We start from the raw sequence: 17,481 nt of genomic DNA, 5'->3' as shown, positions 1-17,481 counted from the left end.
ATGCATTAAGTTTTATTTTAGCTAATTAAAAATTTAAAGAATTTGCACATCAGCTCCCCACCAGCCCAAACTGAATTACCCGTGAGCCCCAGTGTACAGATGTGCAAAGCTTCAGTGAGCCTTCTCTTGGAATAAATTTACTGGATCAGAACTTTACTTTGACAAAGGAATTTTAGGAAACTGCAGTTTTGGGGTTTGTCTTGGTTTTTTTTTTTTTTTTTTTGCAAATCTTTTCAGGCACTGTGCCTTACAAGAAAGCCAGTGTGATTTTCCTGACATTCCAGCGGAAGACTGAGTTTTATCAGAGACTATAAAGATTGAAAGTCACAATGTAATCTCACCCCTGGGTTACTGGGCCCACTTCCCTTATCAATTAACCTGTCAGTTGACAGTTGGGTCTAATTAGTTAAATCCTTTTTTAATGAAAAGAATTTGCCTTAAGCAAAGTCTGTCAGCTCCAGAACTATTTTACAATGGGGAGCATGTCTCAGCAAAACCCATTAAATACCCGCAGAGAACCAAACACTAGCAGCAAAATGAATCTCCTTTGCTCCTGCGCTCACACCTAACATTTTTTCATGTCTGTATCTCACTGCAACAGAAGGCTCTTTTCCCCTTCTTGTATGAAAACCTGCACTTGCATTTGCCTCTGATGTCCCTTTGTTTCAGTAGCTTGAAGATGATGTTTGTAAACTCATAACACTGCTGTGCCCCTGCCTGGGAGTAGAGAGGCTCACAGACAAAACCACTGACACTAGAAGCCTCTGAAAACACCTTTTCTGGGGAAAACCCAGCAAAGCCAATGGGTGTTTTTCAAAATCATAAAATGGTAGGGGTTGGATGGGACCTCTAGAGATCATCTAGTCCAACTCCCCTGCCAAAGCACCTAAGAGATCTAGAGATGATCTAGTCCAACTCCTCTGCCAAAGCACCTAAGGGCAAACCACACAGGAATGCAACTGGGTGGGTTTTGAAAGTATCCAGAGAAGGAGGCTCCACAACCTCTTTGTGCACCTTTCATGCACAAAAGCAGCTGTCCAGCAAACTGGCTGTAAGAGGAAGGAGAATTTTTTAGATTGTTTCTTGTAAAATGACACAGTGACAGAGTTTGCAGACATCCAGGCTTGATGGACACTCAAGAGGTCAAGCTCTCAGCCTCTGGAAAAGCCACACTTCAGAAAGCAATCCCCATGCACTGTCACTGCCATGTGCACTCCCCACCCAGGACGAGATGGGAGGGAGGGAGCAGGAGCTTTTCCCAAGCCTCGTGTAGAGCATTGTATTAGAAAAACACTTACTAATTCCTAGGCTAATGATCCCATTACTCCCCTTGACTTCAAAGGGCCTGGGATCACACTTGTAATCTTTTGCAAGTGTTAGCAAACAAAATTACAAGTTTTACGCTGCTACAGGTTTCAACGAATTCCCCTCGCCTTCAACGCGGCAAAGTACTTAAAAATAGACATAATGAGCAGCTTTGGATCTGCATAAACACCCTGTGGAGATCATGAATGATTTCATTTTTGGCAAGACACCACGTCAAACGACAGAGTATGATTAAAAACATATATAGATGTATGTACTTCAAGCTGCATTCCTGCCAACACTTAGGGAAAATACAGAGGCTGTGATTTTGGTTTACCTTTTAATTAACATGATTTTAATGGCACATAATTGTAAAGCCTTTTGTCCTGTAAACTAGCTGCTGCTGCCCAAGGGATGCCTGGATCTACAGTTCTTTCCATATATGAGAAAATGGGAGCTGAAATTTTAGCATAGGACTTTGAGCACACATCCAGCTCCACAAAGCCATGTAAGCTAATTTCAGTCACACTACTCAAAAATACCTGGGGAAAAAAAAAAAACCTACATGGGAAAAAACAAAACATGAAAAAACAAACAAAAAAAACATGAAAAACTCCAAACCACAAAAAAAACCCCACCAAACCACGAAAAAAGCCAAAACCAAAACTATGAAAAAAGGGGAAAAAATGGAGGAAAAAAAGGAGAAAAAAATTTTAAAAGACATGGAAATAAAAAAAGAAAATAAGCCTACATGCAAACCTCCTACTACTTCAGTGAAGCTGAAAGTATGCTTTTATGCCAAATTATCAACTTTTCTGCCCATGTCACACCCACACCATCAGCTCTGCTCAAAGGGACAAGTGGCAGCAGCATTTATTGTACAGCATTAATTAAAGAAGGAATTTAATTGCAGGAAGTCAGTGAGAAGGTGGCATGGACACACAAACCCATGTGCACAGAGCTCTATTAGTTAAGAATTTTATATCAGTTAAGAAGAGTTCAAGTGAAGTCAAAAGCCACTGCCACAAACTTGGTGTCCTGAGGAGGGCTGTGCCAGCTCTAGCTGGGCAAGTTCATACCAAGAAATGACACAAGCTGCATTAACCAGTGTTGCCTTGGTAGTTTATGGACCAAAATAACCCCCAAAATCCCTAACTTAAGGAATACTTGGTCAAGGACTGAACAATTTTCCCTATAATTTGACAGTGATTTTTTATCTGCATTGCTCTTTGAATAACTCCAAATGTCTTGGTTGCTACTAACTCTCAGTTTTCCTTAACATCTTTTGCATCAAAAGGCTGTGGGATGTCTCAATCAAATTCATGCCTGTGGATGTTTTGTCCCAAGTCTCATCTGCTCCAGTTGATACACAGGTAATACTGCATTTCCAGAGCTACTCTCTCATGATCCTTCTAGCTTTCAAGCTTTATACTTAAGTAGAAGCTGCTGTTTGCTCCTAATCTTCACAATGCAATGTGAATTACCACTCTGTGAAGCTCCCATTTCACAGGAGGCTGGCTATTGAATAAAGTGCCAGGAATGTTCCTGTTGACAAGGCAAGGTTCAGCACGTTGCACCACCAAATCGCCTTCAGGAACCTCACTTCTGGGCTGCGTGTTGCTGCAACAAATAAAGAACTCAAATGCACCATGTCAAAAAGTACGCAATGCCTACACCTCACGTTTACTCCTCAGGGGAAAAGGTAAACAGAGTATAAGCAATTTCTTTCTTTTATTAAAAAAAATAAAAGAAAAAAAAATAACTCTAAACTGCCTGAGACCTGGGGAAATCATTTACCTCCTGCCTGTCAGAGCAAGTTATCTCTGTGCTTTTTATACATTCAAAGCATAGCCTAACAGAACGAATTCACACTATCTACAAAGGACAAAGTTGAAGTTGCAGAGAGCAAATGAATGCCCAGCAATAATACCCTGTGGATTTTAAGCAGTGCTCATCTCCTAGAGTTAGCCAAAGGAAAGTAAATACCAACTCAACATGCAAATGAAAACTGCTAACGTCTGTTTATCATTTCCTGAGGAATCAGCTCCAAGACACAATCACATTCTTTGCCTCCTCTATTTGTTTGCATTTGCAAATTACTTTATCCACATGTATTTACCAGAATAAATGCCACAGACATTAATTATGAAAGCAAACTTTTAGCTCTCAATTAGGCTGATCCTTTTTTAAGCTTTGAAGTCTCCTTAACTGCCTGAAAATTTTTGGCCACTCCCAGTTTTAACTGCCAGCAGCAGCACAATCATCAAATGCTGCAGAAAAATGCTACAGATTCTTTGCCAAAACAACTGAAAGTTCACCCTTAGCATCTTTTTGAACCACGTTCAACAACATTGTAATGCTCCTCTCTCTGCCCCACTATCTGCTACTAACACTGATTATGCCTAAAAAGCAAGCATGAAGCATTTGAGCAGGAAAAGCCTAATTCCCATGCCTGGCTGTCCCTGTGCATCCATGGGGCTGGAAATCCCCATTTGCTACTCACTCATATGCACAGGAAAGTTAAACCAGAGCTAAGAAAAGGAGCAATCCCAACAAACTTCTAGTTACAGTGGCTGTCACACACTTCTAGGTGCATCCACTCTGTTTTATCACAAACAAGTCACACAGGATTATCACAGAATTGCCTAGACCCAATCATAAACCTAACACTGACAAGTCCTTAACTAAACCATATCCCCAAGCACCGCATCTACACAACTCTTAAATACCTCCAGGGTGGGAACACCACCACCTCCCCGGGCAGCCTGTTCCAATGTCTAGCAAGTCTTTCCTCCACAAAGTTCTTCCCAAAGCTTAACCTCCCTCGGTGCAACTTGAAGCCATTTCCTCTTGTCCTATCACTTGTTACTTGGTTGAACAGACCAACCCCCACCTCGCTAAAACCTCCTGCAGAGAGCAATGAGGTCTCCTCTCACCCTCCTTTAGTCCAGACTAAACCACCCCAGTTCTCTCAGCTGCTCCTCACAAGAGCTGTTCTCCAGACCCTGGACCAGCTTCATTGCCCTTCTCTGGACTCGCTCCAACACCTCAATGCCCTTCTTGGATTGAGGGGCCCAAACCTGAACACACTACAGTACATTCTAAAACACAGAGATACACTGAAGGCCTCCAGGGGGTTTCCCTGTGTGCACCTGCACCACTACAGACACGCCAGAGCACTAAGCCATGGGAGCCTCCAAAAATTTGGGGGTTGCCAGGATGATAGCAAAGCAATTCTGGGTCCATGCTGTGAAGTGCTGCAGATGCCGTAGTGGGAAGGGCAGTGCCCAACACACTGTGCCAGCCAGGGGAATGTGGGACCACCCAGGGACATGGGACTGGGTTCCCATCTCAGCAGACAGCTCCCTGCCTGCCTGTGCCAACTGCCTGCTGGCACAGCAAGAGATGCCTCATGCTGAAAGATTACAAGGCTGTCTCACTGGGGAAACACTACAGTGTAGAAAGAGGCTCAGACTTGGCTGACTGATCAAATTGGGGTTTGTCTGCACACACTTCACATCATGTCTTCTCTACAGCACCAGAAATGCATATATCACCTGGTGACCTGACAGCATTGGGCTATCAGCTTTTCCAGAGGGTCACTAGAAGAAAACACTTATTTCTGTAAAATGTTTCTGCAGGTGCACACACAGGGAAGCACTCCAGAAGATAAGCACTAGCAATTCTACCACCAGCAGCAAAGATGAGCCCTCTTGTTTCTTCTCCCTTCAAGTGCAAAATTCATAGGTTGCTTATTTGGGCAAAACCTATCTAGAGAAATCTTTGGGAAAACACAAGAGCAAGGAGGAAAACCGACCACAGCACAAAGTGTAAGACAAGAAAAGTGACCTTTGCAACACAGAAACAAATGAGAGTTTTGTAATTCAACCTTCCCTTCGGAGAGCCCTGATGCAAGCTACTCCTTCTTTCTCAGGATGCATTCAAACACCAAAGCATGGTGTGTTCAATTGCTTCTGTGTAAAGGACCCGAGCAATACAAACCATCGTTAGAGACAATTTACTGACTAATGGAATTTTTAAGTATGCACAGCCACTCACAGCAATCAACTTTAAATTAATTACAGTATCAGACTGAGGCAAAGGTGGATCACTTCCTGGCCCACCCCTAAGCCCTCTCAGCTGACAGTAGGTGTGTGATTTTTTGAAACAGGTTTTTTTTTGTGTTATTTTAATGGCATTGTTAAGCTTTTGTCCTAAGATGGCAGCCATTTACCTGCAGGAAAATGACAGTGACTTGTCCCAGGCTGCTGAAGAGATCCTCCTGCCTGGCTGCAGTAACCAGCAGGCTGTCACCCTCTGTGTCTGCTGCTGCAAGATCTGCTGTGACACGGAGCAGGCAGAGCAGTGGCTGTTATCGTGAAGGGCTCTGCATGCAGTGGCCTGCGTCAGCCACGCTGTGCTTTGGGTCTGCTTCACCCAATTATTTGTTTGTCATTTAGAGACCTGGGCATCAAGCAGATATTTGTCAAGTTATTTTCAGCCCCTGGAATCCTGGCAAAACATAAGGAGGCCTTTAGGTGAATAACTGTCTTGGCAGCAAGGTGCTAAGATGATGTGCTGTTGAAAGGCTGGATAGCAATTAGGTTATTTGAGTAAGATGAGATACTGGACAGGGCATGTGAAGACAGAGAAAAACCAGCTTAACTATTGAAATGCCACACCACCCCCACTTCAAGTTGTCAGCTAACTCTTTAAAGCAAGGTGTTAATTTACTACAGGCTGGATTGCCGACGAACTTAATTTTTGAGTAATTCAAAAGATGTTCAGACTTGTCCCACATGCAGGTATTACCCAGCCCTTTCCAGACAAGTGTAACAGCTTGCCAGATGATTGTTATCAACATTTAATTGTATTACAGTGATTCCCACAAGCCCCAGCCACAGGCCTGGTTTGCACAGTGCAAGGGGCTTTGCAAACAGGACTCAAGACGGTGCAAAGACCTATAAATTAACAGTCAGCATATAGATACAGTGAGCAGATAGAGAGGCAAATGGAAAAATACCTTAGACACAGATTTATAGATTGATATAATGGTTTAGGTTGGAAGAGACCTTGAAGATCATCTAATTTCCAAACCCCCTTGCCATGGGGGCAGGGTCACCTTCCACTAGACCAGGTTGCTCAAGGCCTCAAGACCCACCACCATAACAGGAAGGCTCAAATGATGCCTAAAGCATTGAAGCAACCTGAAGAGGAGTGGAGCACAAGTCCTGTCTCCTGATCGCTGAATTTCACCTGCTGTCCACACGAGACTGTTTCAGTAAGTTGGACTCACACCCACGATGCCCACAAACATGCTCAGCATCTCACAGGATTGGGCTCTACAGAAGCAAACCCTGGAAATCATCATGATGGTCAACCCCACACTGCAGAAAGCAGTTGAGACTTGTCTGACCTAACTGTGGCTTGCCTATACACATTTTATATCATGTCCTCTCTACAGCGCCAGAAATGCATATATCACCTGGTGACCTGACAGCATTGGGCCATCAGCTTTTCAAGAGGGTCACTAGAAGAAGACACTTATTTATGTAAAATCTTTCTGCAGGTGCATGCATAGGGAAGCTCTCCAGAAGATAAGCACTAGCAACTCCACCACCTGCAGCAGAGATAAGCATTCTTATTTCTTCTCCCTTCAAGTGCAAATGCATAGGCTGCTTATTTGGGCAGAATGTATCTAGAGAAACCATGGGGGAAAACACAAGAGCATGTACAACAGCCAGTTTTTAAGGAAGGAAAACTGACCACAGTGCAGAGAAAAGCTGTCGGACAAGAAAAGTGACCTTTGCAACACAAAACCAAATGAGAGTTTTCTAATTCAACCCACAGAGCCATGTGGCTTTGTTTTAACCTTACACATGCTCACGTCCAAGCTTCTGTAGCAAAAGATAATTTCTTTTGGAGCCTGAACAAAACAGTGTTAATGGAGACCTGCCTGCTGATGGCAATGGCAGTGGGCCTGGTCTCACATAACTCACAACATCTCTCTTGATCTATGGAGAGCACCACCAGAAGCAGCACCTCAGGCACAGTTACATGACTGGTACCAGCATGAGTTACTTGGGCTAGCTGCTTACAGGCAATAGCTTGTGTACTCCAAGGGTTGTTCACCCCACTTGCTATCAGCTGTGACTGTTCAAATATGAACTGGATTATAAGGAGATGGTTACTCAAGAACCACAGTCTTCAAAACTCTGCCTAGAGTGGTCTGCTTTAAACATATCTGATGTACTCAAGGGATTTCTTTTGGCATGGTGTTCTGTGACTGCTAGTCTTGTTCGGCACATGCCCTCATCCCTGCTGGATGTATGCATGCAGAGAACCTGGTCAGCACTACCCATCCACACTGCTCTTTCCAAAACCCTGGCAGCTTTCCATTTTTCCATCCATATGGTAACTCTTACCCAGACTCCAAAGCCACTGGAGGCTGTTTATTCATCCAGCAACAGTATCATCTTCAAATCAACATCCACTTGATTGGGAGTTGGAAACATGAGACTGAACTTCAGGCAATGATTTAAGAACAAAACAAAGACCAAGATTGTTCCTCTGTCTTTCTTGATGAAGTGGTGAGGCAACAGCCTATGAATTCATCCCATTTCTCCTAGTCAACTAAATAAGGCCTGTTTGGACCTCAGGAAGAGTGTCAGGAGCACCTAAAGAACAGTTTAGGTACCACATCTAGATGCAGTCAGATGCAAGAAGGAAAATCCAAGAAGTTCTCTCTCAGAAGTACTAGAAACTCAGCATCTTTATGAGACTTTCCAACCACCAAAGCTTGAAGTGTCTCATTTCTCCCCATAACCATAAAACCTGACAACCCTTCCTGGAGCACACTTCTTTTGATGGCAATGCTCTCTTTGCACTACACCAAGGTGCCAAGGAGAGCTGTTGTTTAATGTTTCAAAGCAGACCTGCGCTTGAGGTTGAGATTTAGAGCAGGCACTGTACTCCTGGCACAGTTTTTCACTCCTCCTCAGAGACAGCAGGTCCTGCCCAGCACTGACAAAGTGCCACAGTCAGATTTTAGTATTCATCTCAGCAACACAAGCAAGAAGAGAAGAAAAAAACCCACCAGTTAACTATCATAGGACACAACAAAATGGTGTGGTTGTTGCAACAGAGTCTGCTGCGCCCAAGCAGCGATCACATCTGCTGAGAGCTGCAGAGGCTACAAATGTACAACCAAACCAACAATAAAAACCAGCAACCAAAAGTAAACCCAGGGCTTTTGCTCATCTGCTTTTGATTTTTGTAATGCTGGTTTTTTTTAACAAATGAAGCTTAAGTGCTTATGGGACTAACAACCTTGCAAATGAACTAAGTATTAATTTGTGGCTTTATTACTCAGCAGACCTGTTTCCATGAAGCTCTTTTTTTTTTTTTTTCCTTAGGACACAGCCTGCTCTGCAGCAGCTGTTTGCTATTACAAGCCACTCAAATTCCTTTGCCTTCAATTTTCCAAAGTGCCCCCTAACTTGAAATATTTGGAAATGATACCAAATTGCTGTGGGAGCTCAGCAGCACTACACTTTGTCCCTTTCCCCACTCCTCCAAACATCCCATAAAACACAGGCAGCAGCAAAGCCACGGGTTCCTCCTACTCTCCCTTACCATGAGCCAAGTGCTCCAGATCCACCTTGCTTCTTGGACCCATAACCTTTTGTGAAAACCCATGAAGGAGTCAGAGCAGGATGTGAATCCAGTGAGAAGGTTCCCACAGAGGGCTGAGGAAGAAGTTGACTTGGCCCAGCCCATGCTCCAAAGCCCGTGCATGGCTTTTGGATAGCTACAGGCAAGGGGATAAACACAGGGGTTTGGGGAGCTCCTCTGGCTGTAAACAGGAGATAGGAGTAAGCCAGGCAGCCCCGGTGAGGTCAGGGCAAGCTGTGAGCATGCCTTAGGCCAGGATTTCAAGTGATGGGGGAAGTCCTGCTGCAGTAAACACAGGCTCCAGCAGTCAGGTCAGGTTTGGATCTTGTGCTCTCCCCTGGCCCACCTCTGAACAGCCTTTTGAAAATCTAAGTCTTCTGCTCAGACAGAAAGAAACATTTTTGAGAATGGTATTTTTTGGGGTAAGTATAGAAGGAACCCCACCCTCAGCTCCTGCCTTACTCTCCTAGAATGTGGAAGTCAAGGCCATTAACTGCTCCAAAAGGCACTTAAATCACCTTATCTGCTCTTCTGTTTGCCACTTTTAAAGAATACATTTATGCTGCCTTTTATAAACAGCTTGCTGAAGGCTTCCCACCCCCCCTTTCTGACACACACTCACTTGAGGCATTTCTCAGGAGCTGCCCTAGTCACAGCCAGCCTGAAAACAGTTCACATGACACTAAACAATTGTGCACGGACTGAACGGTACCAGGGCAAGTTGTGATCACAGGTGAAGCTGTGCTGTGGCCAGGCTCATCCTGCCAGTGCCAAGGTGGGGACAACCCCTCTTCCCTCATCCATGCTCTGCATCTGGCCCCAGACTTGAACTGGACCTTTCACTCAAGCAGCTCAGGTGCAAAATCACTACCACCCCACCCCACCCTTTTCTTGCTGCGTTTGAATTTCTGGTGAGAAATGACTCAGCTCATGGAGTCCAACCAAAGTCAGGGCAGCAGCAAGGTGGGGAAACAGAGTGGAACCTGCTGGAGAGAGAGACTGGTAAAAGGGGCTCAAGCCTTCCTCAGTCACAGAGGTGCACTATGGCGAGGAAAAAGAAATGTAAGTGATGCCTGGGTGGCTGAAAATCTCAGGGGTGTCACAAGATTTACTCCTGTGGCCCTCATCCAGCAAAGCACTTAAGTAAATGCTCAGTGTTAACAAGTGTTTAAAGTCAGTCAAGCAACAGAAGCACATTACTGAACTGAAACCTAATTGAGGACAAATTAGGGTCTGATTATTCTGTTCTGTGAGATTTTACAACTCTCTCCTATCCTGAGAAACACTGGGGTCACTTTGTGATAAGGCCCTCCCTTTTCTTTTGGATAATCTGTGCTAATCCATCAGAAGATTCAAAATTCACCCATTTAAAGCCTCATCCTTCACAAGGTCGTCTTTGCCACCAGATAGCTCTTACTGGGAAGCTCAATTTCAGTTTTTCTGCCTACTCAGACAAATATTATTGCACTCAAGTCACACACTGAAGGGTTTCTTCATGTGTTCAGCCTGTGTTTTTATAGAAAAAAAATAAAGTTGAGACTTTGGAAAGCAACAATGAGATCTGTCTGTGGTTCTCTCTAATTCCTGCATTTTGGAAAACAATGACTAATTCAAATAGCTTCATGGGACTTGTGGGCAGTTTGCATGATAAAATAATATCTTACTCTGTGGGATCATTTTATGTGGAGGAACATTCAAAATATGTTGGTGTGGCGATGAAGGCAAAAGGCATTCTTGTTTGGGGAGGGACAGCTGAGAACTAGAAGGAAAAAAAAGCCTCTTTGCTTTGGTTTTTAAGCAGCTAGAAAGACTTTATATAACCAGGAAAAAAAGCACCATTCATATAAAGGTCCCTGTGAAACTCCTGCTGACATCCAGAGTGTCAAGACTGATCACTGTAGCATGTGAGATACTTTGGAGTGCTTTTCTTTGGTGAATTAACAGTAGCTGGAAGTAATACAGCCTGAGCAAGGGGTGTTAGATTGTGCCAGGACATTAGATCCTATAGAAAGAGACTGTGGAGGTGAAGCAGGGGCTTATTGGCACAGCTGGGTACTTGGGAAGCCTGGGCACCCTGCGTAAGCCATATGCTGCATGCTGAGCACTTGCTGCACAGGTCTGCAGTCTTCAAAAGATCTTAAAAGAGAGACTTGTAATACACCTTGGATGGGGGCTACAAATCAACCCTTTCTTTCTGAAGGTGAAGTTAATTTATGGCCCACTCCTACTCTCTTTTTATATTTTGAGCCACACACAGCACACAGTTAGGTGGTGCTGCCAGAGGCATAGCTTCTCCCCACGATGGCTGCATTACACACGGTTCTCTTCAGACAGCAGCACGAAATGGAAACACCCTGTGCAGGTTGTTCCTTCCCTTGAGCTGGGGCAGCTCAGGCTGTGCTGACTCACCTTTTGAGGTACCTTTTGTCCTCTTACAACCTGAAGAACTGGGGCTGTTCAGCCTGGAGAAGGCTCTGGGGAGACCTCTACCACATTTCAGCATCGGAAGGGGACCTACAGGAAGGCTGGGGAAGGACTGTTTAAAAGGGCTTGTAGTGATAGGAATAGGGGCAATAGCTTGAAACTGAAGCAGGACAGATTTAGGTGACATAGGAGGAAGTTCTTCACAATGAGGGTGGTAAAATACCAGAAGAGGCTGCCCAGGGACGCAGGTGGAGGACCTGTTCCTGAAGACATTCAAGATGAGACTTGATGTGGCCTTGGGCAGCCTGATCTAGTTGGAGGTGTTCTGGCTGACTGCAGAGGGATGGGACAAAGATGGTCTTTGAGAGTCACTTCCAACCCGATGCAATCTGTGAATCTGTAATCAAGGTATTGTGAAGCCCAAGTCAACCCAGTCTCAACATTAGCTCCACAGATAAACCAGATGAAGGAACCAATTCACACTGTTTGCTGTTATCTAAAGCCATGCATCCGTTGCCTAAGCACGCTGGTGTTTGTGTAGCCCTTGGTTTAACTCCGGGGTTAAACCCCCTTGCAGGCGCAGCTCTGCTAAAGTGACAGCTCTGCTGGGGTAAAGCTCACGTCTGCTGGTGTAAGTGGTCTTTGCCTCTCTGCTGAAAATGACATTGCTGTGCTTTTTCAATTGAAACAAAACCTATTTGATAAGATAACAAACGCCTGGCAAAGCACACTGGAGTTATGCAAGGGAAAGAAGAGGAGGGGGGGAGCCTTGTCTAAACAGCAAAACAATACAGCTTTATCTAATCTCAGCAACTTATTGCTGCTTGTCTGTGTGTGTGTGTTTTACTGACAAAATAAAATAAATTGAATCAGCTCACACATGATAACATGCTCTTTCCTACCTCATACTAATTGCTTGGCTAATTGATGTTTGTTGAACTTTCTCCATTTCATTGAGTGATTAGGTACAAAGCTAACAGTTGACATCTGTAGGCGCTTAACTGGCGTCTGTAATTACTGTTAATGTTAAATAATTGTTAGTTAATTGGAGTGGTAACTGACTGAATGGAATCCAGATTGTGAAGCAAAAAGAGACCTAGTTAAATAAACATACATTTTCAGTGAAAACAGCATTTTATTACAGCAGGCCAGATATGGGAGGTCTGCAGGATGCTCCATTTATGAAAACTCAAGCCTGACTGCAGCGTGGACTCCACCAACTGCAGATATGTCAAGTCGGGATCTTTCTCATCAAAACACTCCTATCCCAGGAATTTTTCAACCTTATTTTGCAGTTATCATGATTTATTATTTTGCAGCTCCATGCTGTTAAGTTTTTTTGGGGAATATCAAATGCAGTATAATCCATAGAACAATTTCCCTCTCCAGAACAGACAGAGTTTCCTCTTAGTGAACATTGCTGGTTTGCTCACCAAGACTTTGCTAGTTGGACTTTGCTAAAATCAACAGCATTAAATGAACTCTCAGGGAAACAGGATCACCAACTGACAACAAAGGGTGTATGAAACCAGTCCAAATGGGCAAGGATGTCTGTCTCACTCTGCTAGTTTGGTCAAGAAAAGTCAGTGCCCACAAGAGCTTGTACCATGCTGGCTGGTTGGCATTTCTGTTTTGAATTACTACCTTAAAAATCATCAAAGTGAAAAAAAAAAAAAAAATCAAGTGAAGCCTTGGAAGGCTCCTGCTTCATAAGATCATTAAGTGTTAGGATTTAAGAACCTGAAAGAATTTGACAGGGGCTACTTTTGACTTGTACACTGGATACATCACATTATCCAGAGACCTATACCTGCAGCTACAGAGCAGCTATGCCCAGCACAGGCAAGCCCAGCAGACTGCCACGTCCCAGTCAGAAAACCTCCAGCACATAAAGAGGGCACGGAAAGCATACAGACGGAGAGGAGTGGTTTGTGCTCAGGAGATGCTGCCAGAGGGGAAGTTATGGAACAAATTCCTTGCTCAGATAAAGCCTTCATGGCACAGAAAAAACTGCCTTCCTCTTTTGTGTACTAGATCAAAGGGGACATCTCAAGACACACATCGACTTTTTTGTCTGCCTGACTTGGAAGTTAGAGTGAAGTGACACTGTTCTTCTAATCTAACTTGTGAGTACAAGAAACCCAGGGTCCTCAAACCAAGAGGCTTCTTCCAGTCTGAGCCCTCACTAATGAGACACTGAACTTTCATGTGGTCAATACTGACAAGCCATTTAAACCCACAAAACACATACCAAGTGATCCAAAGCCACCAGAAAAGTCTCCCTCAGAAAGGAAAGGAGACACCATTGCCAGGGTACCAGTTTGGGAAAGTGAGCCATCATAACAACTACAATCTGCAGAACTACTTGGATGATCAGCAGTCCTTGAGGCTTGCTGGCCAACAGGTGGGTTTCCTGCAGTGCTGGGATTGCTCCCCAGCCCTAACAGCAAGCTATGAAGAAACATTTCAGTGAGGAGAAAACAGGTAGGTAGCACAAAGGATCAACATACACAGACAGCAGTCCCCCTAAAAATCGAAAGCAACACTGAGAACGTACACTCAGTGAGTGAGGATGTTGGGAAGATTCCTACAGACCCCTGGAAGGGAGGCAGACAGCAGCAGTCAGTGCTCTGGCACGCTGACCAGAGCACTGCCTGCACATGTGCCATCCACAGTAGCAGATCCACTTAACACAAGATGCTGTGCAGATGGTTTACACAGAGAGAGCGACAACACTTCTCTACAGCCAAGGATCTCCTGTGAATGGGATCAGCGGAGAAGTACTTGCCAACTTAAGCTCCCTACTTGTTTACAGAAACAGATGTTTGTAGAGGATCCTGAAGAAATGATTCACCACAGGCAGAGGAAGGAGAAACAACAATATGCCTGTTTTTCTAGGGGAGGATATTGCTGTGGAACCACCTAAGAAGTCAGGGCTTGATCTGACCGGTATTTCAGCCACCAGTGAGGAGGACTAACCCAGACGCCTTGATCTACCTCCAGCTGAGAGTATAAATATTTCCCTGACAGCTGGCGGTGCCAGGAAGCAGAAGGATTCATAAAGTTTACATGAACATCCTGTAAACAATTTCAACATAAAAAGCTGTAACAGCCCAATTGTGTTTCTGATCAAAGGCAAACTTCAATATACCGCACAAACGAAAACTTCATCACTTTGGGACTTGTTTCTCCCTCCAGGAAAAGCTGTTTTCCAAGGGTATGCAGGAGGAAGTTAACATAAATGAAACACACAGCAGCAGTAGGAGCTGCCTGATCTACAGCTTCAAATGTGTCTAGTTAAATTATTAAGAGATAATGGAATTTAATTATGCTGGAAAGTCATGTTAAAAAAATTCATGAACCAAACCTGCACTCGGGCTAGGTTTAATGGTGCTAAGGTTGGTGCTCTCAGAGAGCAAGGAGAAGTTCTGTTCTTTCAAAGACTATAAGCAGCAATCCCAAACTGGAATGCCCAGCCTGCAGGGAGGGTGGGAACAGGTTGCAGGCAGATGATGCACTCCTCTTCCACTCCTTCTCCACCTCGTGGCAACAGCTCCTTTTTTCGAGCATTACCCAAGGGCCCAGACCCTGGAGAGTTTTTAGGTGCTTGCCTCCTAATACAGCCATCTGGATTTCCATAGGAATCATTTCCCTAGATAATTCTAAGGGCTCTGATTCATGACCCCAGACAGCTCATTTCAGTGGCAGCTATAGTGATTCCTGCCCTGGGGGCCAAGCCATGTCCCTCCCAAATTCCCAGCCTGGCTGCAGACACAACGAAGGGCTGGGACCTCCAGGAGCTGTGGTAGTATACAGCAGACATGGATACCCCACTGCCCTCTCCAAGGCAGCACCACTTGGGTATGACATGTATCCCAGCCCTGAGAGGACCAAACATCCACAGGCCACCCCTCTAAAACTCACAGGGCTCTTCGAGATTTAGGGATGCAACCTCCCGTTCAGCAAAAAGGCCACGTAACTCCTAAATGGAAGCTAAGAGACTTCTCTTCAGGGAATATTACCACGTCTTCAAGGGAGGTTGGCAGAGAAGAATTTGTTCTAGGTTTTTGTGATTATTAGTATTTCTGAGGAAAGGACGGTTCCACATTACACACCCATATTAATCGATCACACCTTAATCCTGCCCTCATTGCCAGCCTTGCAGTCCACAACTACAAGACAGAAAGGGGACAAAATACACATACAAGACCCAAAATGTTTCAGGATCTCTACCTGCTTTGTAAATACATCCTAATGTAAATATGTTATTTCTGCTACCTCAGCCATAAATAATTGTGCAAAACAAAAGTGGCAAGAGGGGGTGGGGGGTGGGGGAAACAAACCAAAAAAAAACCACAACCCCAAACAAGTATATGTGAGCCACAGGCAGCTGCAGGACATCTGAGAGGAATGGCTGGGGACACAGAGGGATGTACACTTGTCAGTCTGCCGAGCCCTCCCAGCCTGGTCTGTCAGCCAGGAGCTTTGAAGGTTTCATCATGATTTACCCAATGCAAATCTGACCTTTCTTACGGGCGACTTTTATTGCTTTTGGCAAAAGCAGCCGTGGACAACACAGTGGGGGAAGAACTGGCTTGGAAGCAAACAGACTGAATTGCAGAGAGAGAACTTGAACTTGGAATATATCAAACTGACAGCGCCTGGGCAGTCATCAGTTGTCCCCAGGGCAGACACTTAGAGAAGGCAACAGCCTCCCAACCACTGATGGCCACAGCCAGAGCCCCTGCACCTGCCTGCAAGCAATTATTGACATTATCTCCAAACAGGGCATCTTTTTTTGAGGCTTTTTTCCTGATATTTAGCAGTCTGAATACTAATCCCTTTAACAAAACTGTCCCCTATGCTTTTTTTTTTCCCCTCTTTCCCCTTAATCTCTTTCTCCCTGTGAAAAAAAAAAAAAGAAAAAGAAAATACCAGTCAGCCTAGTTTGGCCGCACCTGGATTTGCATTGATTCTTCCCTTGTCAGTCATGTTACCAACAGGAATTAGCATATGGCTTTAAGGGGAAACTCAGGAGGAGAAAAGAAAGACACCATTTTGATGGAAATAAGGGGCAAAGGAATAATCTACCATCAACTAAAAAGCTTATTTGTGTACGGTTTCCCAAGCAAAGCTTCCAAAAGCCCATGTTGATTTTAGGCTACACAAAGAAAGCCTAATCCTTCCAAGGGAACTAAATCACCAAAGAAAAAGTACCTCAGAAGAAAAGGCTCCCTGTCAAGCATGGGTATTCACAACCAGAGAGATGCCATGAAGCAAACTCGGTAAGTAAACAAAAATAAGAATGTGGGAAATGTGTTTGATTCGGAAAAAAAAAAAAAAAAAAAAAAAGGAAGAGGAAAAGAGGCCTACTCTTCATCCATCAGTCACGGGGAGGAGAGCCTCTCACCCTGGTTACAAGCCTTTGCCAGGAATGTGGATTCACCCCAGGCTCCTCCTTAGCATGGCCCAGCCCCAGCAAAGGGCTGCCCAAGCCCAAGGGATTTTGCAGTGAATTAGCAAAATAAAGATGCAGCCACATGTAGCTAAGGGGCCTTGGACCACTCCAAACACACAACTTTCCCCTTCTACTTCTCTGTGCCACTCTCCACCGATGGAAGTGCAATTAATCAGGCAGGATAGATAAGGGTAACAAGAAGATAACACAGGCCACAGAAATAATCCAGATTGCACTTCCAAAGGATGCTAATACAAGAGCACAGAAATATGGATCCGTAATGCAATTAAATGCAGGTGTAATTCAATAGGCAGCAAAGCACTTCAGAAGCAACAGTGTCTCAGCACGGGAATCCCCAAACCTAACGAGGTCACACACTGTCTCCAGTTAAGCCACTACAGCCTTGTGGAATTAAAACACAGAAAACCACCAGAATGACCCCCACTGGAGTAACAAACCCAAATGGAGTGAGAAGCACACAGGGCAAACACCCAGCAAATCCACACCTGGTCCTCGAAAAAGACCTCAATTTCAAACTAATCGAATCTGTCTCTTCTAATGCAAACTGACTCAAATGTTCCAAAAAGCAGCAAGTTAAAATACTGTGGGTTTGCAGCTAC

At 44.4% G+C, this 17,481-nt stretch overlaps 1 protein-coding gene across 3 annotated transcripts in view; it reads right to left on the bottom strand.

The window, feature by feature from the left end:
* Positions 1-17,481, bottom strand: part of AUTS2 (activator of transcription and developmental regulator AUTS2) — a 793,740-nt gene that overhangs the window by 55,506 nt on the left and 720,753 nt on the right. The window lies entirely within an intron of this gene.

The sequence above is a fragment of the Indicator indicator genome, chromosome 30 (assembly GCF_027791375.1).
Source record: "Indicator indicator isolate 239-I01 chromosome 30, UM_Iind_1.1, whole genome shotgun sequence".
NCBI classification, from domain to species: domain Eukaryota; kingdom Metazoa; phylum Chordata; class Aves; order Piciformes; family Indicatoridae; genus Indicator; species Indicator indicator.
This window is presented reverse-complemented; position numbering and strand designations above follow the sequence as displayed.